This window comes from Polypterus senegalus, chromosome 1, assembly GCF_016835505.1.
Source record: "Polypterus senegalus isolate Bchr_013 chromosome 1, ASM1683550v1, whole genome shotgun sequence".
Lineage (NCBI taxonomy): Eukaryota > Metazoa > Chordata > Cladistia > Polypteriformes > Polypteridae > Polypterus > Polypterus senegalus.
The window spans coordinates 144727901-144738355 of record NC_053154.1 but is presented as its reverse complement, the minus strand read 5'-3'; positions in this window follow the sequence as shown (position 1 = coordinate 144738355).

Genomic DNA, 10455 nt, shown 5'->3' with positions numbered 1-10455 from the left:
GCTGCCTCGCTCCATTCGAAGAGCCAGAGTCAAGAGAAGAAGGATGAAGCTTGCCCATTAAGGAGTGGAAGCAGAACAAGAAGGAGAAAGAGAAGGACAGAAAGTACTGTGTCTTTTGGTGCTTGGGCTGTTTAGAATTGTGCTGCAGTAGGGAGTGAGGGAAAACGTGTGCTGTGTGACAGAACGTATGTCTGCGTCTGTTTGTGTTGGGTTTGGTCAGCTGGAGTGCCCTCTCCAGGCTACATCTTATATATGGAGGTTGAACTAGCCCAGACAATGGATTTAAAAGAATTGTCTCTAAGTTTGTAAAGATAACAGCAAATAAAACAATTCTGAATTTTAGTGATTTGTGTTTTTTGAATTGTAATGACTTTATTTAAACATATTATTATTGCTTTATTATTTTAATATTGGTATAATAATGATTGCTAATTTTTTTTGCCACCATTTACCAAACATTCTGAAATTCATTAAAACACATAACTATAGTCCACCTAAAATGAATATACTTACTTAGACTTCTGAGCCAGGTTGTGCAATGAGTGCCAATCGATCGATCTTGGTCAGCAGCAGCAGCCTTGGTTTCATCCCATGCCAAGTTAACTGCATGAAGGTCTTCAAGAAAGGTGCACTGCCAGGTTTGGCTCAGTCTCCCTTGCTCCCATTTTCCATGCATTAGTGTCTACAGATTGGCCACTTTTATTAGACGTTCTGGGAGCATACGGATAATGTGTCCCATAAACCGAGCCTGGCATTCAAATGACAATATCGGCAAGTGGGTGGGTGCCAGTTAAATTATATATTTCTTCATTTCTGATATGGTCCTGGTATGAGATACGAAGATCCATCTGAGGCACCATTTCAGTAACACATTCGAGTGTTTTGTGATGGTTGCAGTCAACATTCATGTTTCACTGGCATAGACAATGGTAGGAATTACAACCAATTTCAGATGGTGAATTTATGTTGGCAGGACGAAAAGCCCTGACTGACTCACTGACTGACTGACTGACTGACTGACTCACTCACTCACTCACTCACTCACTCACTCACTCACTGATTGACTCATCACTAATTCTCCAACTTCACCTGTAAGTGGAAGGCTGAAGTTTGTCAGGCTTATTCCTTACAGCTTACTTACAAAAGTTAGGCAGGTTTCATTTCGAAATTCTACGTGTAACGGTCATAACTGGAACCTACTTACGCATATATATACGACCATAGCCTGCAGCTCGGTCGCCGTGTGAGGTGGAGTTGCGTCCCTCATCGTCACGCCTCCCATGTAATTGAGTGCCTGCCCATATAAGGCTGTCCGTCAGCAGCAATCCAATAGACACACTGCCGCTAAATATTCGCAGGTGAAGGACTGTGCTTATGCAAATGAAGATGAGATGGTCAGGGATAGACTAGTGTTTGGCACAAACTCAGCAAAAGTGCGAGAGAAACTTTTAAGTGCTGGGTCTGAGCTAACATTAAATAAAGCCGTGGACATCGCAAGATCGCACGAGATAGCACAAGCACAGCTGAGAACAATTTACAGTACAATACAATTTATTTTTGTATAGCCCAAAATCACACAGGAAGTGCCGCAATGGGCTTTAACAGGCCCTGCCTCTTGACAGCCCCCCAGCCTTGACTCTCTGAGAAGACAAGGAAAAACTCCCAATAAAAACCTTGTAGGGAAAAATGGAAGAATCCTCGGGAAAGGCAGTTCAAAGAGAGACCCCTTTCCAGGTAGGTTGGGCGTGCAGTGGGTGTCAAAAGTAGGGGGTCAATACAATACAATACACAGAACAGGACAATTCCTTAATACAGCATAATAATAAAAATTTTAGAATTACGGTTTAACAGTAGATGATATGACATAATTAGGTTTGGATATTTTTAGAGTCCTGGAGACCTCATCCATCTAGCTGCCTCCCCATTTGGCCAGGCCACGGCTGAACGTTGCTCCGATGAAAGGACCCTCTTTCCCATGATTCCTGTGATCCTCCATCAGGGATGACTTTACCATAGGCAGGCAAACAACTTGGCAGGTGGGCGTGGCACCAATGGCCACATTTGGGTACCGAGAAAAGAAACAGAATAGGTGAGGGTTAGTATTCAAATATAATTATCATGTTACTTATGTTATAGTGCTAATGACTAACAACAGAGATGCAGTATGTACAGTTAATCAGCAGCTCTAGTCAGGATATGCTAAACTGAAGTAGTGAGTCTTCAGCCGGGATTTAAAGGCTGAGACTGAAGGGGCATCTCTTATGGAAGCAGGAAGACCATTCCACAGTTTAGGGGCCCTGTAACTAAAAGCTCGACCTCCCACTGTTATTTTATTAATCCTTGGAATCCTAAGCAGACCGGCATCTTGAGATCTTAATGTGCGCTCAGGTTTGTAAGTCATGATAAGTTCAGACAAGTAAGCGGACCTTGGCCATTTAATGCTTTATATGTTAAAAGGAGGATTTTGAAATCTGCCCTAAACTTAACTGGGAGCCAGTGTAAAGATTTAAGAACTGGGGTTATGTGTTCATATTTTCTTGTTCTTGTAATAATTCTTGCAGCGCATTTTGGATTAACTGGAGGCTGTATAGAGAACAGTTTGAACAGCCAGTGAACACCGCATTGCAGTAGTCAATCCTACTAGAGATAAATGCATGAATTAATTTCTCACAATCCTGTTTATTTAGAAAGCGCTTAATTTCCTAACATTTTTAAGATGGAAAAAACATGTTTTGGACGACTTTGTAATATGCGCTTTAAATGACATGCTAGAGTCAAAGATAACTCCTAGATTGCGGGCTGATTCAGTAAAATTAATTGGGATTCCAACTGAGTTAAATGACGACAAAATATTGCTGTGATCAGCGTCATTCCCTCCAACAATTAACATCTCTGTTTTATCTGTATTTAAAGACAAGTAGTTCTCATTCATCCATTCCTTTAATTCACTAACACAACTAATTAAAGACAACATCGGAGAAACTTCATTTGATTTAAATGAAAGGTATAACTGGGTGTCATCTGCATACGAGTGAAAATTAACATTATGTTTCCTAATGAGAGATCCCAGTGGAAGCATGTAAAGTGAAAACAGTAAAGGTCCCAGTACTGAGCCCTGCGGACACCATATTGAACTTCTGTGTATAATGATGGAGTACTGTCAGCACATTTCTGTACATACTGGAATCGATTTGATAAATAAGAACTGAACCAAGCGAGCACGGGCCTGTAAGCCCAACATCGTTTTCTAGCCTGTGCAGTAAAATAGAATGGTCAATGGTGTCAAATGCTGCACTTAAGTCCAACAACATAATTACAGTGGAATTTCCTTCATCAGAGGATATCAGAATGTCATTTACAACCCGTGTTAGTGCCGTTTCTGTACTATGACCAGTGCGAAAGCCAGACTGGAATTTCTCAAATAAATTGTAATGCGTAAGGTGTGACTGAAGCTGACTGGCTACTACTTTCTCTAGTATTTTAGAGAGAAATGGTAAATTTGAAATAGGCCTATAGTTATTTAGTATGTGTGGGTCTAGGTCTGACTTTTTAAGTAAAGGTTTAATGACTGACACTTTTAGTGCATCAGGTACTGTGCCATGCAGTAATGAACTATTGATAATGGTTAGAATAGGTGCTGCAAGAACATCCATTGCACTTTTACTAGTTTTGTTGGCACTGGATCTAGGGAACAAGTAGTGGGCTTCATTTTAGTAATTAAAGTTAAGACTTCCTGGTGAGTTACAGGATTAAAATTATTAAAGTGCTGAATGCAATGTGCGACAGGGTCTGCTAAGCTAGTATTTGGTTTGTACTGTGATGCTGAGATCTGGGATCTTATATTTTTAATTTTCTCATTGAAGAAGTTCATAAAGTCTGTACTGCTAATATCTGTTGGTATTTTGCACTGTTGATCTGAATTCCCATTTGTTAATTTAGCCACTGCTCTAAAAGTACCCTAGGATTTTTATTATTGCTATCTATTAATGTAGAATAGTATTCTGAGCGAGCTTTAAAGAGGGCTTTTTATATTTATTACACTCTCTGTCCATGCAATTTGAAAGACATGTAGCTTTGTTGTTCTCCATCTGCTCCAGTTTTCGACACTCTAATTTAAGAGCTCGAGTATTTTCATTAAACCAGGGAGTGTTTCTATGTGCTTTGATTACTTTTGTTTTATTGGGAGCCACTGTGTCCAGAGCATCTCTCAAGGTCATATTATAATGTGATATTAGCTGATCTAAATTGTTTTCCACGTTTACATTTGATGTTAACTGATCTAAATGGTTTTCCACAATTACACTCGACTTACTCAAGGTATCTATAAATTTTGAAGCAGAATTACAATCTAGATGTCGCACTGTCTTTGTTTTAATCTGCGAGTGCTGGCATGGGCAGAACTAAATCAAACGTAATTAAGAAGTGATCGGAAATAACTACATTTAATGGAGTAATATTTAAATTTTGAATTTCAACTTTGTAAGTTATAATTAAATCTAATGTATGGTTATGATTATGAGTTGGACCTTTGACAATCTGACAAAATCCTACTGAATTTAACAAATAAGTAAAACATTTGCTAAAAGTGTCAGTTTCCACATCAATGTGTACATTAAAATCCCCATCAGAACTACGTGATCATAATTTATAGCCAAATCAGACAGAAGGTTGCTAAATTCAGTCATGAACAATGAATATGGCCCTGGTGGTCTGTAGACTAGCACTATAATTGTGTTGGAATCTGTTTTAATATTTAAAATGAATGCCTCAAAGGATGTAAAGTTGCCTAAATTTTTAGGAGTGATTTGCATTTTGTTACAATGAATTATTCCAAGGCCTCCTCCTCGACCAGAATCTCTAGACTTATGAAGGAACGAGTATCCATCTGGTGACGCCTCAGCTAGGGGAACAGTGTCACATTTACTAAGCCAGGTTTCAGTAAGAAGACACAGATCAGATTTTGTACTTAATATTATATCATTTACCAAAACAGCTTTAGTGCCAAGAGAGCGAATGTTCAATAAACAGCATTTAAAACTGCATGGTTCTTTCTGAACTGCTGATATATTTTTGTTTTAATTTGAATTAAATTTCTATTACAGATGCCCCTGGTGGAGTGTCTGGTTTTATCCCTTGGTCTAATTATACACCTTATTTTTTGGTTATCAATTAATTTATGGTTTGTTTCAAGACTAAATTTACTGGATGCCCCACAACAGGGATTATGGGTAACAGCTTCAGGAAAATAACAGGTGGGATAAACAACAGCCTGTGATTTAAGATCACATGACTGCGGCCTGGATGGTGCTCTAATCAGTCAACCAGGCAGTTTTGCTGCCATATTTTGGGATAATACATAAGATCTCCTCCAGTTAGGATGAAGACCATCTCTTCTGAAAAATCCAGGCCTTTCCCAAAAATCATCCCAATTGTTCACAAATGCTATGCTTTTATTTGCACACCAGGTTTCTAGCCAGCAGTGAAAGGAATGCAATCTGCTATAAATCACATCCCCTCTATACAATCTTGGTAAGGGACCAGATACAATTAAATTCCGACATTTTGTTTTAGCTTTGGTGCATAGAGAGATGAAGTTCCGCTTTAATACCTCAGATTGCTGTAAATAAATATCATTAGTGCCGACATGCAGCAATAAGGTAGATACTTCATCGTCAGCAACACGGTCCAATGCGGCCTTTATGCCAGAAATCTTGGCCCCTGCAAGGCACTTAACATTAACTGCTGGTTTAACATAGTTTGGAATTCTAACATTCCGCACTATAGAATCGCCAATTATGAGAACCTTCGATGCATGTACTCCAAGTGGCTGAACTGACTGTGAACGCAGAATGCAGAGAACAAGCAAGAGCTCCAAAGAGCACTGAACAAAAAACGCATTACACAATTGAGAAGGCAGCAAAAGAATATGAAGCGAGTGATGCATACAAGCATATTCATAAGTGCAGCTACTGCGGAAACAAAGTACGGTGTAAACCTTAAGTTTAAACTAGGTTCATAGACACGCTGCTGCTGGTGTTTGTCATGCCTACGATGAATACGATATTCGCGAGATACAAGTTTAATGAGAGGACGCAGGATATAAACAAGCCTTTTGATCACTTTGTGAAAGTTAAAGTTAAAATTGATATAACAGAGTTAAAATTGCTGGTGAAGGACTGTGCTTATGCAAACGAAGATGAGATGGTCAGGGATAGAATAGTGTTTGGCACAAACTCAGCAAAAGTGCAAGAGAAACTTTTAAGTGCTGGGTCTGAGCTAACATTAAATAAAGCTGTAGACATTGCAAGATTGCACGAGATAGCAAAAGCACAGCTGAGAACCTTCGATGTATGTACTCCGAGCTGCTCACGTGAACTGACTTTGCAGGACTGGGAAAGGTTAAATTAAGTTCATAGACACGCTACCACTAAATATTCGCAGGCAAATCCACAACTTAATACCGGAAATGCCTGTTAAACATCTTAGATTCATGAGTACCGATTTGGGTAGTGAACACTTCGATGAATGAAACCTGTTGACAAACAAGGAATATAACTTGAACACAACACATCCTCCAAATACAAACCTGATTAAAAGAAATAATGATAATCAAATCCTTGATGACAGCAACACTCATAACAGTCACAAAACAATTACATTAACAATCATGTTACGTTATTTTTAAAATGTTTCCTTTTCTTTTTCATAAGTTCTTTAACACACTACTTCTCTGCTGCGAATTATAAAAGTGTCATAAACTGCCTAGGGAGTGGGAGACAATGCCATAACACCATTTACAGCTTCACCTAGGGCAGCAAAAATGCTGGAGTCGGCTTTGGTACTGACGTAATTTTTTTTCCACTTAGTGCTGATTTTGGTCCTTTGGCTGCTGGTGACTTTCCTAACTCACTACAATGTCCAAGAATGTTGAGGGAAATGTGAGGTAGAGTGTGTGATTGTGATGAGCCGAGAGGTACCTTGTTTGTAGAGAAAAGGTAAAAATAGCAGTTTGTTGCTATATTCTAGTCTACATTGGGTACATAAAGTGTTATGTTTGAGCCTCAATAAAATTCATTTTGACACCCCTGCCATAAAGGAGGAAGAAAGAGAAATGCTCCTGAACATTTTAGAAAAGAAAGTTGTAAAAGAGAGGTGATCAGGGAGAGATGAAATGCATATGTGCCTTCAGAGAAAATGCCACTAATTCCTCTGCTTGCAATTTATTCGGAGCTGCTGGAGGAGAGTTTGGAGGTGTCTCACACTCAGAGCAGTTCTGCAGCATCGTAACTGCAAAGTCACCTATCACAAGCACCACAGTCTAGAGATGAATAGCCCCCAGTGTGCTGATAGACCAATAAGTGATACGTGACATATCCTTGCTCTTGTGAAAGCAGCAAGAATATATTTTTCTGCACCATGCAAGAAAGCGGAGAGCAAATGGATTGTTTTGTGCAGTTTTTCTTTTATTCAATAACAAAAGAAAGAAAGTGATAGATGGCAGCAAAGCAAGTTTGACTGTCATTATTCAGTTTCATTCTATTGTTAGATTTATTTTACATTAAAATATACTTGACTGTTGGACACTTTCATTTATATGGCATTTGTCATTCACAGAATGGGAGTATATTTATAATTAATCTATTAAAGTATATAACATTGTACTGTGTTAAAAATTACTGATAATTTATTGCAACTTGTAAGGGAATCCCTACACTTACTTACTTATATACTCTCATGATCTTGGGCTTTATAGAATTCTTTTTGATCTTGTTGGGATCAGGGGTGAAGCCAACTGAAGCCAACTGTGGTAATTTAGGCTTATTTAAGCAGTTTATTTTCATGTGCTGCTAGGTCACAGTATTGAATGAAAGCAAGATTATTACACAGATTGCAAGATGGAATCAAAGTTCACTTTAATTATATAAAGGACATATTCTGTGTTACTTGAAGAACCATCACTCTGAAGCTTTCATGCTGAAGGACCAATGGATCTTGATGGGAACCAGTTCAAAAGTCTAGAAAAGTGGTTCTCGGGTTCAGTCCTGGCCGCCCACTCTGGATGCAGATTTTTGTCCTGACCTGTTTCTTCTCTTAATTGGACTCATGCCTTTATTAGGGCTGGTGTCTGCTGTGCTCATCATTAATTTTCAGCATTCAGATAATTTTAAGAAAGCTAACTCCACTGAAAATGAGAATTAAAAAATAACAAATCAAAGTAAACATTTAAGAATAAAGAAAAATATCTTAATGTCCTATTAATGTAAATGGTACATTAGCCATTTAAACAATGGGATCAATTAAAGGTAACAATGACTGACTGATTGAGAAACTATTTGGAACAAAAACCTGCAGCCACAGGGAGCATTCAGGAATGACCTTGAGGACCACTGGTCTAGAATGACAAAATGTGAAAGAGAGGGAACAGATGAGCAGCTAAGTAGAAATTTGCTGAAAAATCTATGAACAACATGAAAATAACTGCTCTATTGGGGGTACTTTATATACCAAGAATCGAGGGCTGAAATTTTGACAGTGTTTTTCAGATATGGTCTGTTAAGTGATAGAAGTTCAGATTGAAGTGCTGTGAAGTAGCAAGTAAAAGACATAAACTCAAAATAATTTATGTGTGGTAATAATGATTTTAAATATTGTTTTATATCACAGTTTCATTATTAAACTGATGTTAAAATTGCACAGGATTTTAGTTGATCCAAATTTAGGCTGTTAAAAATGGCAACCTCGTTTTTTGCTTTGGCAACCAAAAGCTGGTTCTTGGTAACCTGTTTTAAAAGTTAGTGTTTAGCTCTCTCTAATACAGCTGGGAGGGTGATAGAGTATTAAGCTCAGCTGCTTCACACCTTTAAGAGACTGGGCTGGAATCCCAACACATCACTGTAAGTGTAGAAGGTGCACATGTATTACCATGTGTGCATATATCTTTTTCTTGGTCTTCTAGTTTTCCTTCCACATAACCAATATGTCCATCATACACTTATTGATGACTTGATATTGTCCCAGTGTGAGTGACTACTGTATGTCCCCTTCTGGACTGCCACTTCATAAAATATCAGTTCCTTCCTTGCCCCTTAGGCTGTTTGGATAATCTCTTCCCACCTTTACAGTGTCTAAAAACAGATGGATGATTAGAAAAAAATCTCCTTAAACTAGTATTAATGTGAATACACATCTCATACCCCAAGTTCCATTAAGCATCTTAACAGGGATGTACATTTAGAGTTTTTATTTTAGTATGAATTTATTTTGCTTTGAGCCACTAATTGGAATCCAGATATATTCTTGCTATGACTGATTTCTGTGATCACAGTAATTCCAGCAACTCTTCAGATTTTTCACCCACTTGCCCCACCCAAGCCCTCTCACAAGTCAGTCATGAAAAAAATGCACTGCCAGTTTTATAGATTTAGTAATGTTTCTTTAATTTAGAAGTGTGAGATTTTAAATTCCATACTATTATGTCATTTTGGAGATTTCTTTAGGAAAGCTGGGTTTCTGTATAGGCCCTGAAGGTGTTGTACCATGGTTAGTAGACATGTTAGCATTGCCTCTTTTGTGTTTGTGTGAGTGTGTGTCAGGCAGACCATTCTTCAATTATTACAATTTACTAATTTAAACTGGAAACTCTGGTTATGCTTATACATACACTCCTTTTAGAGGAATCACCATACTGCTTCATTCAATTTTTTATAATTTTCTTCACACAGAAATGGTAAAATAATCATCAGTTTCCCTTTAAGCCTCAGCAGAATTTGTCACAGTGTTTGTTGAATAAGTTGTGCACTGATGTGCAGATACATTCACAGTTTTAAGCATTTAACTCACCTATCTGTTTCTACACAAGCTCAATCAAATTCAGGATTGTGGAGGCTGAAGTCTATCTAATTAATAATAAATCTAACCTTCATGTCTTTAGGGTGTGTGAGAAGTAAGTGAGTAACTGCAGGAAATGTCAACATAGGCAGCAAGTGTGTAAGCTCCATGCAGAAAGTGACGCAGAGCCAGAGACTCTATAGGGTGGTCCAGATCTAATTATGCAATTTTCATTACGCTATAACTTATTAAGTTTATTACATACAGAATTCACAAAAAATTATTTTTGCTGCCCTGCATTCCAAAATGGCGGAAAGACGGTTGTCAGTCGAACAGCGGGTGTGATGTGTTTGCCTTTTCATAATTGCATAATTAGATCTGGACCACCCTGTATAGTAGAGCTGTCAGACACTACCCAGACCCTATATTATAATAAAGGTGCTGGTTTATCATATTGTTTTGACTTAACTGATTTTTTAAATGGAAATCTTATTAATGAATTCTCTCTATATATATTGGTAAAAACATATTCACATAAATTATTATGAACTGAAATTAACCTCATCTACTATACATATCGTGTAGCAGCTTCTCCTCTTGATATCAACTTGTCCTTTATGTAGTTCA